At 39.1% G+C, this 17384-nt stretch overlaps 1 protein-coding gene across 10 annotated transcripts in view; it reads left to right on the forward strand.

Moving 5' to 3' along the window:
* The window catches only part of Macrod2 (mono-ADP ribosylhydrolase 2), a 2017257-nt gene that overhangs the window by 255813 nt on the left and 1744060 nt on the right, over positions 1 to 17384 (forward strand). For 2 of the 10 annotated variants that reach the window (XR_010064912.1, XR_010064913.1), the window contains exons 5-6: positions 5897 to 6048; positions 6665 to 6980. The exons of the other annotated variants lie outside the window; for them this stretch is intronic. The gene's annotated coding sequence lies outside the window, so the exon portion shown is untranslated. Of the gene's footprint in view, positions 1 to 5896; positions 6049 to 6664; positions 6981 to 17384 lie in introns of those variants that run through there. 10 annotated transcript variants of the gene reach the window in all.

Consider the following 17384-nt stretch of genomic DNA (forward strand, 5'->3'; position numbering starts at 1 on the left):
TTGATTACTCATTTTATTATCTTCCTATTTCGTACAAAATCGGAGGTTCATGGCTGCTTAAATATGCAGCTAAATGTCACCTAATGATTGATAAATTCTGAGATATGTTCATTAGGCATCGTAGCGTCTGCTTATACAACCCTTAGAAGGTATATAAACCATCACGCCCTTAGGTTATATAATACGGCCTGTGACTCTAAGAGTACAAACCTGTACAATGTCTTTGTATCCTGCATATTGTCAGAAACTGATAAAATATAAGTATCTATGCATTTAAATTTATGCTCAAATGTTTTATATAAAATTAAAAAACAGTACTTTGAATAGGGCACATATCAGAAATGGAGCTTGGAGGTCCAGAGGCTTTTACGGGTGAGTCGGTAAGTAATGAGTGACTGTGAAGGACGGGGACGTTGCTGTCCCCTACTGTGGAGGCTATAAACACTGTACACTTGACTACACTAAATTTATGTTTTCTTCTTTAAAGAATGTTAGCTTACTGAAACATTTTCATTTAAAAATGTTTAATTGTGTAGTAACATAGACTAAAAGCAAAGTACGTGTAACTATGCAAAACTGCTTTCTTTATATTCTAATTCTATAAGCTTTTTCTCTGTTTCATTTTGCCTTAATTTTTTTCTTGTTGAAAACTGAGACACACATGCAGTATTAGTTTAGGCCTGAACATGTTCAGGACCATCATTATCACCGTCTTCCTTCTTCATAGCTTGCATTCCTCAAGGATGAGGGCCGACATCAGTACAATAGAAGTGCCACTCCTATGATGCCAGCGTGGCCTTCTAGACTGTCCCCTGGGCACCTCCCAGTACTGTGCCGTAGTTACCTGTTTGGTGAGAAGCAGGAGTACAGTATGTAAATAGCAAAGCACATAAATCAGCAATATGGTACATTATTATTGCTAAGTATTATATATGATACATAATTGCTTGTGATACACTTTTCTGAGGCTAGCAGGACAATAGATTTGTTCATGCCAGCTTGATCACAAACAAATGAGGAATGTATCGCACTAAGATGTTACAGTGTTTACTACACTACTGTGCAATAGGAATTTTTGAGCCCCATTACAGTTTTATGAGATCACTGTAGATATATGGTCCATTGTTGACTGGTGTTATTATGTGGCATGTGACATGTGTATCTATACCATATATATATATATATATATGTATATATAATAAGAATCGCAAAATACAAAATGAGATTTTTTTAAAACCTATTTTTAATGATGGTTCTTAAGTAATTTTTCATCTTTATTAACTTGGGTACTTCTTATTTACATTTTCATTGTTATTCCCTTTCCCAGTTTTCAGGTCAACATCACCCTAACCTCTCCCCCTCCCCCTCCATTTGGGTGTTCCCCTCCCCATCCTCCCCCCATTGCCGCCCTCCCCCTAACAATCACGTTCACTGGGGGTTCAGTCTTAGCAGGACCCAGGGCTTCCCCTTCCACTGGTGCTCTTACTAGGATATTCATTGCTACCTATGAGGTCAGAGTCCAGGGTCAGTCCATGTATAGTCTTTAGGTAGTGGCTTAGTCCCCGGAAGCTCTGGTTGCTTGGCATTGTTGTACATATGGGGTCTCCAGCCCCTTCAAGCTCTTCCAGTTCTTTCTCTGATTCCTTCAACAGGAGTCCCGTTCTCAGTTCAGTGGTTTGCTGCTGGCATTCGCCTCTGTATTTGCCATATTCTGGCTGTACCTCTCAGGAGAGATCTACATCCGGTTCCTGTCAGCCTGCACTTCTTTGCTTCATCCATCTTGTCTAATTGGGTGGCTGTATATGTATGGGCCACATGTGGGGCAGGCTCTGAATGGGTGTTCCTTCTGCCTCTCTTCTAAACTTTGCCTCCCTATTCCCTGCCAAGGGTATTCTTGTTCCCCTTTTAAAGAAGGAGTGAAGCATCCGCATTTTGGTCATCCTTCTTGAGTTTCATGTGTTCTGTGCATCTAGGGTATTTTGAGCATTTGGGCTAATATCCACTTATCAATGAGTGCATACCACGTGTGTTTTTCTGTGATTGGGTTACCTCACTCAGGATGATATTTTCAAGTTCCATCCATTTGCCTATGAATTTCATAAAGTCATTGTTTTTGATAGCTGAGTAATATTCCATTGTGTAGATGTACCACATTTTCTGTATCCATTCCTCTGTTGAAGGGTATCTGGGTTCTTTCCATTTTCTGGCTATTATAAATAAGGCTGCGATGAACATAGTGGAGCACGTGTCTCTTTTATATGTTGAGGCATCCTTTGGGTATATGCCCAAGAGAGGTATAGCTGGGTCCTCAGGTAGTTCAATGTCCAATTTTCTGAGGAACCTCCAGACTGATTTCCAGAGAGGTTGTACCAGTCTGCAATCCCACCAACAATGGAGGAGTGTTCCTCTTTCTCCACATCCTCACCAGCATTTGCTGTCATCTGAGTTATTGATCTTAGCCATTCTGACTGGTGAGAGGTGAAATCTCAGGGTTGTTTTGATTTGCATTTCCCTTATGACTAAAGATGTTGAACATTTCTTTAGGTGTTTCTCAGCCATTCGGCATTCCTCAGCTATGAATTCTTTGTTTAGCTCTGAACCCCATTTTTTAATAGGGTTATTTGTCTCCCTGCAGTCTAACTTCTTGAGTTCTTTGTATATTTTGGACAAAATGACGTTTTTAAGAAAAGTATTGTTATAGAGGTCTTAGAATAGATTCTAAGAGTTTGCAAAATTTAAGGAGTCAGTGGCATTGCTTTTCTTCTCAGTTGTTTTTATTAACGGCAATAGTTCAATATATCTTAATAGGGCTTGGCATATCATTCAATAAAACTCTTAAAATATATTTTTCATTGTTTAAAAGTTATTTTAAACAATGCCTCTGAAGTTGCAGGGAAACAGACTCTCTTTGGCTTTCTGAGTGCTAACCAAACTTGTAGAAATGCAAACGGTTTTTATGTGTACTTCAGAAAATTGATATTCCTGATAATTATATGTAAAATGTGAAACTTTATTCTACATCTGTCTTGTTGATCCTAAGAACTTATACAGTTTGCTTCCTCTCCTTTATTCTTACATGATGGGGATATATAGTCCCTCTAAAACTCAGGTTGGACTTGAATTACCAGTGGGACAGTACGAAGAGATGGGAATATTCAGAGGTAATTTCATGAAGGGGCTGTCATTATTGTGAATTATGTAAGGGAGAGTAATCATGAGAATGGAGTTGTGATTTTTTGAATAGTGATTTTTGATATATCGCTTCTATCTGTTATGTGTACTCATTTGTCTTGTAATATGTCTTAGTTACTTTTCTATTGCTGTGAATAGATACTATAAATAAGGCAATCTATAAAAGAAAACATTTACTGGGACTCATAGTTCCAAAGGGTTAGAATCTATGGTGGGTACTATTGCAGGCAAATAGATATGGCACTAGAACTGTAGGTGAGAACTTACGTCTAAGTTCACCTACACAATACACGCAAGCACAATACAGAAAGACAGATCACACACACACACACACACACACACACACACACACACACAGCGAGAGAGAGAGAGAGAGAGAGAGAGAGAGAGAGAGAGAGAGAGAAGCCTTTTGAAATCTAAAAGCCTAGTGTCTGGTCTCCTCCAACAAAGCTATACCTCCTAGTCCTTCCCAAATAGTTCCATAAAAAACACCACAATGTTTTAAAACACATGATAATGCAGCATGAAGGCCCTACCCTGGCATCAGCACATTGCATTTAGATTTATTTCTAGCCTTCCACTTTTAGAGAGAGAGAGAGAGAGAGAGAGAGAGAGAGAGAGAGAGAGAGAGAAATGTAGATATAACTTTTTAAATCATATAAAACCACTATGGAAAACATACCAATGGGCAATCCAATGCTGAGGCAAGAATTGAAGGGTGAGAAAACAAAGGTCAGGAAATACTATCTTCAGATTCCAACAAAGAAAAAAAGAAGGCCTGACTATAACCGTCAAGAGTTCCAGGAAGTGGTTGGATGAAAAAAATCAGAAAGAAGAAACTGAGATGCAAAGCAAGGTATGCAAAACCTATGAGGCACTGGAGAGGTGGCTGGGTGGTAAAGAAAGAGCACTGGGTGCTAGAGGAGATGACGAACACAAGACAAGCTCACAACACATGGTCTTGGGGTTCTGGTATACTGATTATAAGAGGTCCTTAAGGAAATTGGCCAATGAGGAAAAAATGAGAGAAAGAGTAAAAGTCCAAGCTGTATAAGAGCTTGCATGTAGCTGGTTATGACGACATACACCTGTAGTCCCGGTGTGTAAAAAACTGAGGATGAAGAATTCCAGACCACCTTGGGACTGCAGTGTGAGAATCCACCTCAAACACGTATAGTGTTTTTTCCAATAATGTTCAAAGTAACATGATAGTCTAAGGGATCCTAATAACAAAAACATGGTACGGACACAAAAACAGAAATACAGATTAATGGAATGGAATGTAAGAACTTAGTATAAACCATAGACTTCTAGGTATCTGATTTTTTTTATTTACTTTAATTTTATTGAGTGTATCGGGGAAGAAGGAAAATGGGTCAAAAGGGAGGGAGGGTCAGGAGGGAGGGAGGGAGGGAGGGCCATCTTTTCCTCCAATAGGTATCTGATTCTTGATAGAAGGTGCCAATATCATACTAGAGAAAGGTGGCCTTTTCATCAAATGGTGCTGAGATAACAGGATATACACACGTACATGACCGAAACTAGATTGTTAAAATAAAAATCAGTTCAAAATGGACTGAGGTTAGGAGTACTCATACTTCAAACAACAAAACTGCTAGAGGAAACAGAGAGAAAACAATTCAAGACACAGTAAGAGGACCCCCAGAGCTCAAAAATTAATGAGAATTGACAAGTAGATCACATGAAATTTAAAAACTCCTTCCCAGTAAAGGATACAATTGGCAGAGTATAGACATGGTCTACAGAATATGCAGATGTTTGCCAACTATTTCTGATGTGTATTTTTTGTACTTAACACACAACAACAACAACAACAACAACAACAACAACAACAACATCAACAACATAAAAGTGCTGGAAGAACAAGTTATCCAATTTAAAAAGGGCAGATGAAATAAACAGACATTCTCAAAAGACACACAAATGGTCACTAATTACAGTGAAAAATGTCAACATCAGTTATCAGGAAAATCAAACCAAAACTGCATTGGGATTTCAAGTCATCCCCATCCGAATGGATGTCATTAAGAAAACAGCTGCATGTAGTGGTACATCTCTTTAATCTCAGCAACTTGGGGAGGGGGATGCCAAAGCAGGTGTATCTCTGTGAGTTCAAGGCCAGCTTGGTCTACATAGCAACGTCCAGATCTGCCAGTGCTACATTGTAAATAAGTAAACAAACAGGTAAACACATAAACAGCAAGCAAATATCAACAAATGTTTGTACGAAAGGGGGAGAAAAGGAAGTCTTTATACTGCTGGTGGAAATATAGATTCACACGGCCACCATGGAAATCAGTATGTAGTTTCTTCAAGAATAATAGAATAATAATAATGTTAAAAATTTTTTCACCTTTATAACTATGGTTTCTCTCTCTCCTACTTCTGTTTAGAGGAGTAGAAACGAATTCGTTTATAGTCAGAAATTTAAAATGCAGTAAGTCATCCGTGTTAATTGGAAGCTTGTCTTCCCCAATCAAGGAGGAGCCCCCTCAAGAGTACACATAAGGAAACAAGAGGTTAGACTAGAACCAAAGGAGCTTTCCATTTGAGGAATCACTGTGGTTGTGTCTCCCCATCCTCATGGCCATCGTCCTCTCGTTTTTCAATGATCTCTCTCTCTCTCTCTCTCTCTCTCTCTCTCTCTCTCTCTCTCTCTCTCTCTCCCCCCCCCCGCCCACAGGTCTTAGGTGTTGTTGTTCCCCTAGATTCCATCTGTGACTTTGAACTGTATTTCATCTATGGACTGGGTCATATACCTCCAGGAAGTTCATGTTCGTAATTACTCGTGTGGTATCTTTTCCTTCACATTTTAGATCCTCCTTCCCACTTACGGTGAGTGTCAGCTCATCCTATTTGCCCCCAGAGTCATGTGTATTTCCTTCTATTACAGCATTCTGCACATTGAGACATTTATTCTTTTCATTTCATTAAGTCCGTAGCATTTTGAAGTTATACCATTTTTCACTACGTATTCCCTAAGATTTGCCACGTGGAATGTGGTAATCAGCCCTTACTTTTTCCTCATATATGGGCGTGTGGATCCTTGCTGGATGTTATGAATGTTATTCAGGTCTTTTTCAAATAACCCTTATCATTTTCATTGGCTTGAGAAATTATGCCCTGTTCACAAGTCTACAATAAAGACTGTCAAGCTTTGAACTTTAAGTTAGTGTGTCAGAATATCATAAAACAGTAAGGTGGGAAGAGAATTAGTATTTCCCAGCTCTCAGAAGGCACTTCATTAGCCCTGTTTTTACCATATGCTCAGTACTCAGCGCCTTCGGCATTGCCAACCATGTCTGAAGTTTGGGGCATAAAAACGCAAAATAAATAGCAAACAGAAAGACTCCATAAAACTCAGGGATCTTTGTCTTCAATTTATTTCTGGTGTTTCATTTTGGTATATCATTTAGTGATTTTCATCAATTTCTGATTTTTTTCTCTGTAGATATTCAGTTACCATCTCAAAGAGCATCATCAGTGGTGGAAGAATAGTGATTATATTAGGTGACAAAGTAGTGTGGGTGATTATTGTGAATACTGAAGGTGACATTATTCATCTGGAAGATAAACAGAACAAGTCACACAAAAAATTGTGTTATACACTTTTTCCAGCTGTACTGTGATTGGAGTCGTTCTGTATATTGTCAGCACAAGCCCCATTTAGTGCTCAGAGAGGACATTTGTATCAACTATCACAATGTGATGATTGCTACAGCTTGCCCAGAGCAAAACTTGTGGTAATAAAACCTTCTAGATTGGAACATAGTGATGTCATTTGTGTTACTGGCTGTCTACGTTGTCTCTGTACTGTGTCTACCCTAAGCAAACGGATCTCAGTTTGGGGGCCTCAGTAAGCTCTGTCTTTGGATATTGCTGAATGGTGGCACCAATTCTTTAAGAGTGTATCAGCGAGCAGTGGAGTTGAGATTTTAAGCAACCCAAGGCATTGGATTAAAATGGTTTCTATCTTCTGACTTTGTATTGAACTCACTTTGAGAGATGCCTGTCTGCGACACTGATATTAGTTTTATAGACTCAGTGAGTTGCTTGGCTTGTGGATTCTAGTGCCTCCTACAATTGTATTAAATAAGGAAAATGTGCTGATCATGGTACTCAAGAAAATATGAAAAAGTCTCAAAGAGCAGTGACTGTGCCCATCTCACAAACGTTCAGAACACTTCAGCAAATAACTTGTGAGATTGCTCTAAGAAGTGGCTATGCAGAAGGCTACATACATCTCTATAAATTCCAGTGGTGTTTCTAGAGTTTTCCATTTTAAATTCATAGAGTCATCCCTGGGAATAGCCTTTGTCTTGGTTGTGGAGATGAATCACTAATAAGAAAGAATAGAAAATAAGGTAAGTGTGAGGAATAAAAGTCCTATATCTGTTATCTCATCTCATCTCATATTATGTCATGATACCCATCCATATATATAACATATATTACACACTATATATTACAAACAAAAACAAAAACATAAAAGATAAACATCTTAACACAGTAGCTCATGAAATTCATAAATGTCTATATTAAAAAATAAGCACATGTGCTATGTGTACTTCATTCAGTGCATACTGTTTGTTGTTTCATTGTACTCATTTCTTTTTTTTTTTTTTTTTTTTTTGGAGCTGGGGACCGAACTCAGGTCCTTGTGCTTGCTAGCAAGCGCTCTACCACTGAGCTAAATCCCCAAGCCCCTCATTTTTTTACATATCTATTTTGGTGTGTTTCTACTAGTTTTTAAGTGTTTCAGTTATTGGGTATGTTTTGGGGTATAGATTGCTCATATATGTGTTATGTTTCTCAGTATACATTGTTCACATATGGGGTATGTTTTAGGGTATAGGTTGTTCATGTATGAGGTATGTTTGGGGTGTAGGTTGTTCATGTATGAGGTATGTTTGGGGTGTAAGTTGTTTATGTATGTGTGCATTTGGGAGTATAGGTTATTTATGTATGAGGCATGTTTTGGGTGTAGCTTGTTCCTGTATGTATGTGTATGTTTGGGAGTATAGGCTGTTCATGTATAGGGTATATTTTTGGGGTAAGCTTGACGTCTTGGGATGAAGCTTATTTCCTTTTTCCTTTTTATTTTCAAATTTTCTTGTTCACCTATGTGTTAATTTAATCGAACTGTTTCTTTTTGAATACTAATGTTCAAAGGGATCGAGGGGTAAGAATGGTTACAGCCATTTAATTGTTTTTGTAGTAAGTTTGTTATTTGAATGTTCTTAAAGCTTTAGCATTTTTTGTCCATTAGCGATGGCAGTAGCATTGTAAATAACCATACTACACTTCTCAAATAACCAGAGCTCCTGGCCAACCCTTCTTCCTATTGTCCCCTGGCCTAGCAACAGAGTTATGTGTATCTTTGCTACTGATGCTCATGCTCTGCTAGCCATTCCCATCTTGTCAGGGATTTTTATATCCAAGAGGATTGTTTTTCAATTAACTTTCACATGCTCTGATGTGAGTTTCATGTTAACGTAGGCTCACTTGTTCCCCCAGTCTTTGTTACTGAGATATAATAAATTACTTGTGACTAAAAGTCATCTTGACATTCCCATCTATATAACATAAATGTCTAAGAGAACAATTCTTTTAGGTGGTGTGATCGCTAGGTAGTCCCTGGTTCTCTAGTTGGACAAAGCTTCAACTTACTCAGGAATTCCGAGCCACTCTACCTTCAGGAGTCACTGGGAAACTAAATATACACAAAGATCAAGGTCCTACCCAGGACTTACTAGGTCACAATTTCTGGATAACTTGTATCAACAGGAAAGTCTGAGAAACTTGAAACCAGTGAGGCTACATGCAGAGCCTAAGGATGTGTTTCTGCATTTTGCTGTGCAGGCAAGATTTATGGATGTATTGAGTCGATAGTATTTATTTGTTTCTAATGCTACCCAATTAAAAGAACACAAGAAAGGCTGGGCATGGTGATGACCTTCTTTAATCCCAGCGTTGGGAAGTAGGTGATTCTCCATGAGTTTCAGGCCAGCTTGGTCTACATTCAAGTTCTAGAACAGCTAGAGCTCCATTGAGAGACCTTGTATCAAAACAAACAAACAAACAAACAAACAAACAAAAAACAAGCAAACAAGCAAACAACAGAAGCAGCTAAGTGTTTTGGTTCACACATTTAATCCCAACACCCAGAAGACAAGTGGCAGAGGTAGGCGGGTCTCTATGAGTTAAAAAGACCTTGTTCACGTTTAACTTGCTTGCCAGTATTTTAAGCTAAAATGTAAGGAGTCAGAGGCAGAGCTGTCATTTCCCTAACTCGTCCAGCTGGCAAATGGCGGTGTTGCTGACGTCTCTCCTCCCGTGTTTCCCATATCATGAGCAGTCCCTCAGGGAGGTTTCTGAAGAGAGCTGTGTCATACCGTAATGTCTATGTTTCAAATCTATATTAAAACACTGTACTATCTACATTGAATCTTAGAAGACATTCTAAAATAGACTGTGGAATCCCATTGTCCCAGAAATGTTTCGAAGGAATCATTCGGTCACTCTGTTTTTCTGTCATGGGACAGCTGAAAGAGAAAAAGCAAAGGATTAGCACACTTGTAAAGAATTCTTCATCCTATGTTTCTTTGTCTTTAAGGACAATGTAGTTATTGAATATGCATGAATTTCTCACCTTTCGCTGAGTGGTTCTGCTTTGTGCCACTGCACATAACATAGTCCCCATGTGCTTTATCATAATAAGTTTTTCCCTTTAACTTTAAGATAATTGATCAATTTACCTTCACATATTTATTAGCAACCTAGTTTGAACTGCTTCTCCATGTCCTTTCAACTTGTTCCCAAATGCAGGTGAAGGGTTAGTTGCTTTACTGCCCCTCCTGTCCCATCTCAGTCTGGGACTTCTAAGGAAAGGCAAAACTGTGGTGAGGATGTCTGCAAAGGTGGAAATGCTTAATGTGCTGGTGAATTAATGCAGCTCTCCTAGGAAGATTGTTGTACTCTGATAAATATTGAAACATAATCTTTACATGTAGGCTAATATTTTTAAAAATATTACTTAACACTCCTAGAGATTCGTATGTTTTTAGTGCTGGGACAGAAAGAAGTCAGGGCCTCATGCTAGAGAAGTGCTCCCAACACTGAGCTACATGCCCAATTCTGAGGACATTTTTTTTCTTTTTTTTTTTTTGAGAAAAATGCTATCCAAAGTCTTATGGCTGGAAAAGGGCAGCAGATAAACTATGTAATAGGTTTAAACATGAGCACAAAACAAGAGATTATATCCTTTACCGCCACCATGACACCGAGGGCATGCTGATTTGGGCTCACCACCGGAAGAGAATACTAGTTTGCTGTTGGACTTAAACAAAGACTGTAGTGGGTGAGATTACAGTCTTCCCACCAGCAGGACTAATTCCATCTGAAATAGTGTCTATAGTGCTTAATTATGGTATCTGTCAATAACCTTGTAACTTTGACTTAACAAGTAGCCATCTAGATGGGTGTCTTCTCTTAACAACAGAAATACCCAGATTCTGCGAAATGCAAAAAAAAACTTTATTTTACCATTCCAACTGCTTTCTAATATTGAATCTTTAAGAAGAAATTAGTGTTCCTTTTCCTTTTTGATATTCCCATTCATGTTTTTACCAGAAGTTCAGAGAGTTTCACAATGAGCAGAACCATGTGCTGGGGGAGGGGGGCACACGCCATTGCTAGGAGTTGCCCTGTAAAATCAGTGCATGGCATAGAGGGAGAACAGAATACAATCTGCCAATGTTTTTTTTTTCTACTTTCTGCTTTTTTTAGCACCCTCTATTTTAATGTCCATTTGGACCTGGGGAAATGTTTCTATATCGTCAAAGGTAAAACCTTCCAGCACTTACTAAGATCCAAGTATGACTTAAGTGTTCTGCTTAAAGTATATAATTTATTCTTAACATTAAGGGAGACATTATCATCCAGTTTCATAGAAGGTGAAATTGTGGCTTACAGAGGATGGCCAAAGTGCCCAGAGCTGTATCCCAAGTTAATGGCAGAAGCTGGATGTGAACCCAGGTCTGAATATGTAGAAAACATTGCTGTTACTCACCCTCTCCAATATCAACTGTTCATGTGGCTTATTGGGATGTTAGGTGTATCATTTTACACACTTTGGGTAAGTGTAAATTTACTCACCATGTTACTCGGGAGAGAACAACAGAAGAGGAAAAGAAAGGAATCACATCAAGTTGGAATGCTTAAATTTGGAGTCAACTTGTTTATTGGAGATCTTAGTTAATTGTATATGCCATGAAGTATTGAGGGAGTTACACTGTGCATTTGAACTTAGTTTCTTTTGTGAAGTAAGAATGAAAGCAGCAATGGCTGTGGTATATTTAGTAAATGGTCTTCACTAGTCAGGGTGCAAGTGACCATAGAATAATTTACATTTTAAAAAGAAATTTTGGGTTGGGGATTTAGCTCAGTGGTAGAGCGCTTACCTAACAAGCGCAAGGCCCTGGGTTCAGTCCCCAGCTCCGAAAAAAAAAGAAAAGAAAAAAAAAGAAATTTTGCCAAAGTTGTCACAGATGATGCTGTCATGGAAGTTAAGTTCATTTACCTCCTCCTCTTTCCACCTGTTGGCTTAGGTCATTCGTGAAGTTCATTCACCTTTTAGACAATAACAATAATGGTAGCATTTAATTCATTGTGTACTGTGAACTCTAGTTAGCTCAGTAGCTAAACACATAGATTAAATGCTAGATCACCTACTTCTTTTTCTAATATATACCTTTTAAAATTCCTGTAGTTATAATTCAAATATATTTTCCACAGACAAAGTCATTTTTAAAATTCGATAGCCCATTTATTTTACCACTCTTAGTTAAGTGTCTTCTAGCCTGAGGTTCTGTGACATGTTATAACATTGTGAAGCAAATGTCTGCTTTTAATACCTTTCTATGTCTATGAAAATGTCCTCTGAATAAGGCATGTCAGCAATTCAAGTTTAGAAATTATTATTGAATAATTTTAGCATTCTCTTTTATCAGCAGTATGCTCGGACAGTGCCTATGTGTGGGTTTTAACACTAAACCTGAGGAAAGTCCCAGTGTGGTGCTTCTCTTCCATTAGATGAGAGCATTGTGAACTCAGACATTAAAGTTTGCTTAAGGTCCAAGTTTAAATTCATTGAAAGCATGTGCCGTTGAGAATACTGAAGTAGTTTGTTTCCACAGACCAACAGTGACTGGAAGTCACCGGTCAGCTTGCTGCTGGAGAGGTCTAGAGAGGAAAAGGTTTGCCTTGGCCCACCACATGTTTTACAAATACCGTCCTAAAGCTGACTGCTAGTTGTCATCTTGGAACAGCATTTTCCTTCCTTAAGTCAAGCTCCATTATAAAGGTGCTCTGATGTCTCTGCTCATGTTTGTTTAAGAGAGTAATCAGGAGTTCAAGATTTGGGGACAGACAGGCTCCTTATTCTATTATCTGCTAATTATGTACAAGTAGTACATAATCCACCAAAACTATAGTATATACTGAACATCTTTTCCCGCCTCTCTGCTCACCACCAAGTTCCGTAAGTACAAATTCTTCATATAGTGTGGGGAGTAACCTTGTTCCTCAAGCAATCAGATGGGTTTTTTTGTTTTTTTGTTTTTTGTTTTTGTTTGTTTTTGGAACACTCACCAGACATGGCTGAAGTCGGGGTGTATTTACCATTTATTTCCTCCTTCCTCCTCCATTTCCCCCACCTCCCTCTCCCTGTCTCCATTGTTTGCCTCCCTTCTTCTCTCCCTCCTACGTTCATCATCATCTCCTGTTTTCATTCTGATACCCACATTCCCCTTTTCTTCCTCATCTCCCTCTATTCCTTATACCCCTCCCCTTCTTCCTCCTTCTCCTCTTCTCTCCCCTCCCCTCAACTCCTCCCCCTCCTCTTCCTTGTGGCCTGCTTTGTCAACCCTCAGAGGATTTCATTTAAATCAACTCGAGGTCCCATCTCTTTTCACCTCCTCCTTCAGATCTCCTGTGATTACTGAGTGTGAATCCCTCTGACATTCTTTCAGTCATTAAACACTCTAAACCAACTCCCTACATGGTTTGTAAAAATCTGTTTCTTGTACTCAGAACACTGTTTATATATCCTGTTCACATGGCTAACTCCACCCTGTCCAGTCTTAGGCTTTCTCTTAAGTACACAATATAGATTCTCTAGTCACAGTCACCCACAGTAGTGATTTTAAAAATGCCTTCCACACACTTTCTCATTGTATGCATTAGGTTTTTGCTTAATTATATGAATTTCTGCACTTTGCCCCCTAGAATATCCACATTGGTTTTGTTTTGTATATGTCGCCCGAGAAGTAGTTATTGAGGAGGTACTTAGTAAATCCTTGTTGAATTATGATTTATTTCTGTAATTTTTTTAAAGTCTTAGTTTGCTCATCTGAAAAATGGATAGAAATTCTTATATGTAGATTTATTGTGAATTAAACGGCATTAAAATATGTGACATAATTCTTGACAAATGGTACTGTCATCATCATCAGAAACATAATCAACAATGCTTGTGCCCAATCTATGTATAAAAGACTGCTAATATGTATAAAACATACTTTAATAAAAGACCTTCGCTAGGCTTTTGTTTCACCCAGACTTCCCTGGATGTATATTTTTAACATTAATCCCCACTTCAAGAATATAAAAATGAGACGTTGTATCAGTGATATGAACTGCCTTCAGCTGTGCATTGTCAGAATTGCCCAAGCCACAGTGTACATTCAACAGGGTAATTACTTTGGGTCCTAATTGTCTAGACAGCCCTCCCTCCCCTCTAGCCAACTGGCATTGAAAACCAAGTACTGCTTTTGTGTGTGCACACAATCGGGCTGTAAAATCCTATTATCCCCATTTCCACGCCCCTGTGGCTGCTGGCCTGCTTTTGAAGCCTCTTACTGGGGGTTGAGGGGGTGTAGAAGAAGAAAAGAAAGAAAGAATGAGGGAAAAAGAAAGCTTTCTAGGTAACTCAAAGGTTTATTTCTAATCTCATTGTGCTCAGGTAATGTAAAAGGTGGGAGGGCACATCCGTGACTTTCCTATACCTTCAACTAGAGTCCGTCCCATGATACTTGTGGGAAAGCGCATGAAAAATTTTGGAGGGGGGGGTGCAGCTAGAAATACTTCTGTGTGGAGTTTGAAATGAAGTTGGATTTAACTCTGTTCTGATGTTCACAAAATAGAGCAAGATCAACTTTTTTACTTGAGTCCTCTGTTCTGAACACACAGGCTGCTTAAAACTTCTGCTGATTTCTCCCCAGTTGCAGACACTGTGCCCTGCTCAACTCCCCTTGTTGGTTCGTGCCTTTACATCTAGCCTTTCTCCTACCTGCTTCTACTGGGTTCACGTCAATCTTTTTTGTGGGTGGGTGGGTGTTCTAGTTTCCCAGGTGGCTGAAATTTTCTTTAACATTCTTTCCTACCTTGACTAATTGACACCTGTTCCCCAAGGAGAACACCTCGTTTTTTTGCCAAATCTCTCACTACCACTGTGTAAGGGTGGTGAGGGAGAGGGCTGGGATTGGAGTGTGGAATGTAAGCAGCTTGTGTTTTCTAGACTCTTTGAATGATCTGTTTTGTCACTACTCATTGTTTTGATGTCATGTCTTACCTAATTCCATCGCCCTCTCCGTTTTCTTTATCTTTGGGACATATCCCATCTTCATATAGAGCCTTCCACACCTCTGCATTACACCCACACTTCACATTGCTCTGAGTGACTTATTTGCTCCTTGCTGGACTCTTCCCTAGACTGCCAAGTTTCTACATCATGGCCTTTACCTTGATCCAAGTCACATCCATGACTTGGGTATTTCTTGTGCTTTTCCAATTTTCTTTTCTATTCAGTTGACCTCACTGTAAGTTTTGATCTCTCCATGGTCTCTCTTCCTGAACTCAATAAATCTCTTCATTGGCATTTGGTGAAATCTGCCTTGCCCTCACACTGACCTACCAAAACCCCTTTATTCTCCTAACTCTTTAGAAGAATTATCTTAATTGCTGTTTTTATTTCTGTTGTTTTTTATTAACTTGATATCTTTGAGGCCTCTGCCCTATTACTCTGCAAATGGATACTGGGGGGAGGGGAAGGTACTTTTCCCATATTCAGTAGTATCTTCTAATATAATGGTGTTGTAGATACATTTTTTACAACCTCTTTGAAATAATTCTAGTTCTTTGATTTCACATTCATTCTCTCTCTCTCTCTCTCTCTCTCTCTTTTCTTCTTCCTTTTACCTTTCTTCTATGTGTGTAGGGGTGGGTGAGTATGTGAGTTGTGTGCTTGTATGTGTGTGTCTTGCATGCTTCTGAATGTGCAGGCGAATGTCCCTTTGCCCTTGGATATGGAGGTCAGAGGAAGATGTTACATGTCTTCCTTTCTCTCTTCTCAGCCTTGTTCATTTAAGAAATCTCTTACTGAAGAAGATGCTTGTCATTCAACTTGTCTAGTTGACCAGGCGATTTCAGGATCTGAAGTCTGAGTCTCCTTCCCAGTGTTTTGGCTACAGGCACATATGTCCATGGCAAACTTTATACATGAGGGCTAGAGACTTGAACTCAGATCCTCATGTTTACAAGCAAGTGTTCTTAGTCATGAGGTCATTTTCCTAGCTTTTCTCTTTTCTTTAATATTTGGTTTAATTAATTTTTCTTTTGTATTCTTACAGAAGAGGGGATGCTTCTTTGACTCATCTCTTGTGTCTCTGTTATCTTCCTGTGGGCTCTCATTCACCCTCTCAACTTTAATAACCTGTGATTATATAGACTTCCTTTCCCAATGCAGACCATTTGTTTCTTGGCTGACCATTTATTTCTTGACCTTGTTTCTTATAGACTTTACCAGAATTCTAACTTTAAAATACTTTGAGCTTAAGGTGACTTTAAATGACCATCTGACCTGTTCTTGACGGTTAAACGAACAATATTAAATATTAAAAATCAGAAGACAAAGCTGTGCTTTGCATAATCACCCACTCAAGACCAACAGATACAAAAGCCTTACAAACTGCATCACCAGTATTGTCCTCCATCTTCCTGAATTGTCTCACCAAATGTGGCCCACTCGTGCTGAACAGTACCTGTCCTTTACAGAGCTGCACTCTTCTCTTTCTCGTTAGACCTCCATTTTCACCCTGCTCCAACTCCTCTCTCTTAACTGCAACACTGTTGATCTGACAATGCATTCGATGCTGGCTTTTTCCTCTCTCATCTGCAACAGCCTCTATTTCTACCAAATGTTCTTCAAATGTATTGACTTTTTACACACTTGCTTAAAAACAGTGGCCCAAAACCATCAGGGAAGATGTCATGACTTGGAATTCAACCACAAAGTGTAGCATAAGAAACTAACCACCCGCTGAGCAGAGAAAGCAACAACAAAACCAAACCCAACACTGTGTGTCTACCATCTCCACAGAGTGTATTTTCTCTACTTTCCCCTTTCTCCCTCTCTCCAGATACCTTCTAAATCAGTGACCACAGTCCTCACTCACACCTGCCTGTGCCTGGGAGATTTTAATTCCACAAGTCTGCCCGGAGGCATGGTTGTCTTAATAAAATCATTCTCTCTTGATTCTGACTGATGGCAGGGTTCAGGCTATTGACTATTTTGTCTCCTTGATTTTGCTCAACAGTTTCCCTCCATGGCAAACATCTTGCTTTTCTTGCTTTCTTGTTACATTCATTCAACCCCCAGCCCTAGTTTGACCTTATTCCTAAGGTCTTCTCTGCTCTATTCGTATATGTAATTGCTTTTCTTTCTATATTGAAGAAATAATAAACTTTATTTCCTGCTAATGCTGTGCACCGTAAACCTGCAGCCAGAAGGTACAATAGTTGTAATTTCAAGGCTGTGCTACATTTGCTAATCATGCTAAATGGAAGAAAGGAAGGTTAAACATCACTATTGTTTTCAACAGATGAGCACATATTAAAATAATTCAGCACTAGATGCTTTTTTCCAACACCTACCCTCTAAGTTGCTTTAGGACAACGGCAGATCTCTCTAGGGATTCCTCCTGGAACTGTCCTGCTTCGTGAAGCCATAAATGTGCTTCAGTCAGAAACTGTGGTTAGGAAAGCATTGCTTTTCACTAGTTCCCCTGACGCAGGGGAATACTTTTAATAAGTCAGCCCTGCTGACAGGCAGA

Source organism: Rattus norvegicus, chromosome 3 (genome assembly GCF_036323735.1).
Source record: "Rattus norvegicus strain BN/NHsdMcwi chromosome 3, GRCr8, whole genome shotgun sequence".
Lineage (NCBI taxonomy): Eukaryota > Metazoa > Chordata > Mammalia > Rodentia > Muridae > Rattus > Rattus norvegicus.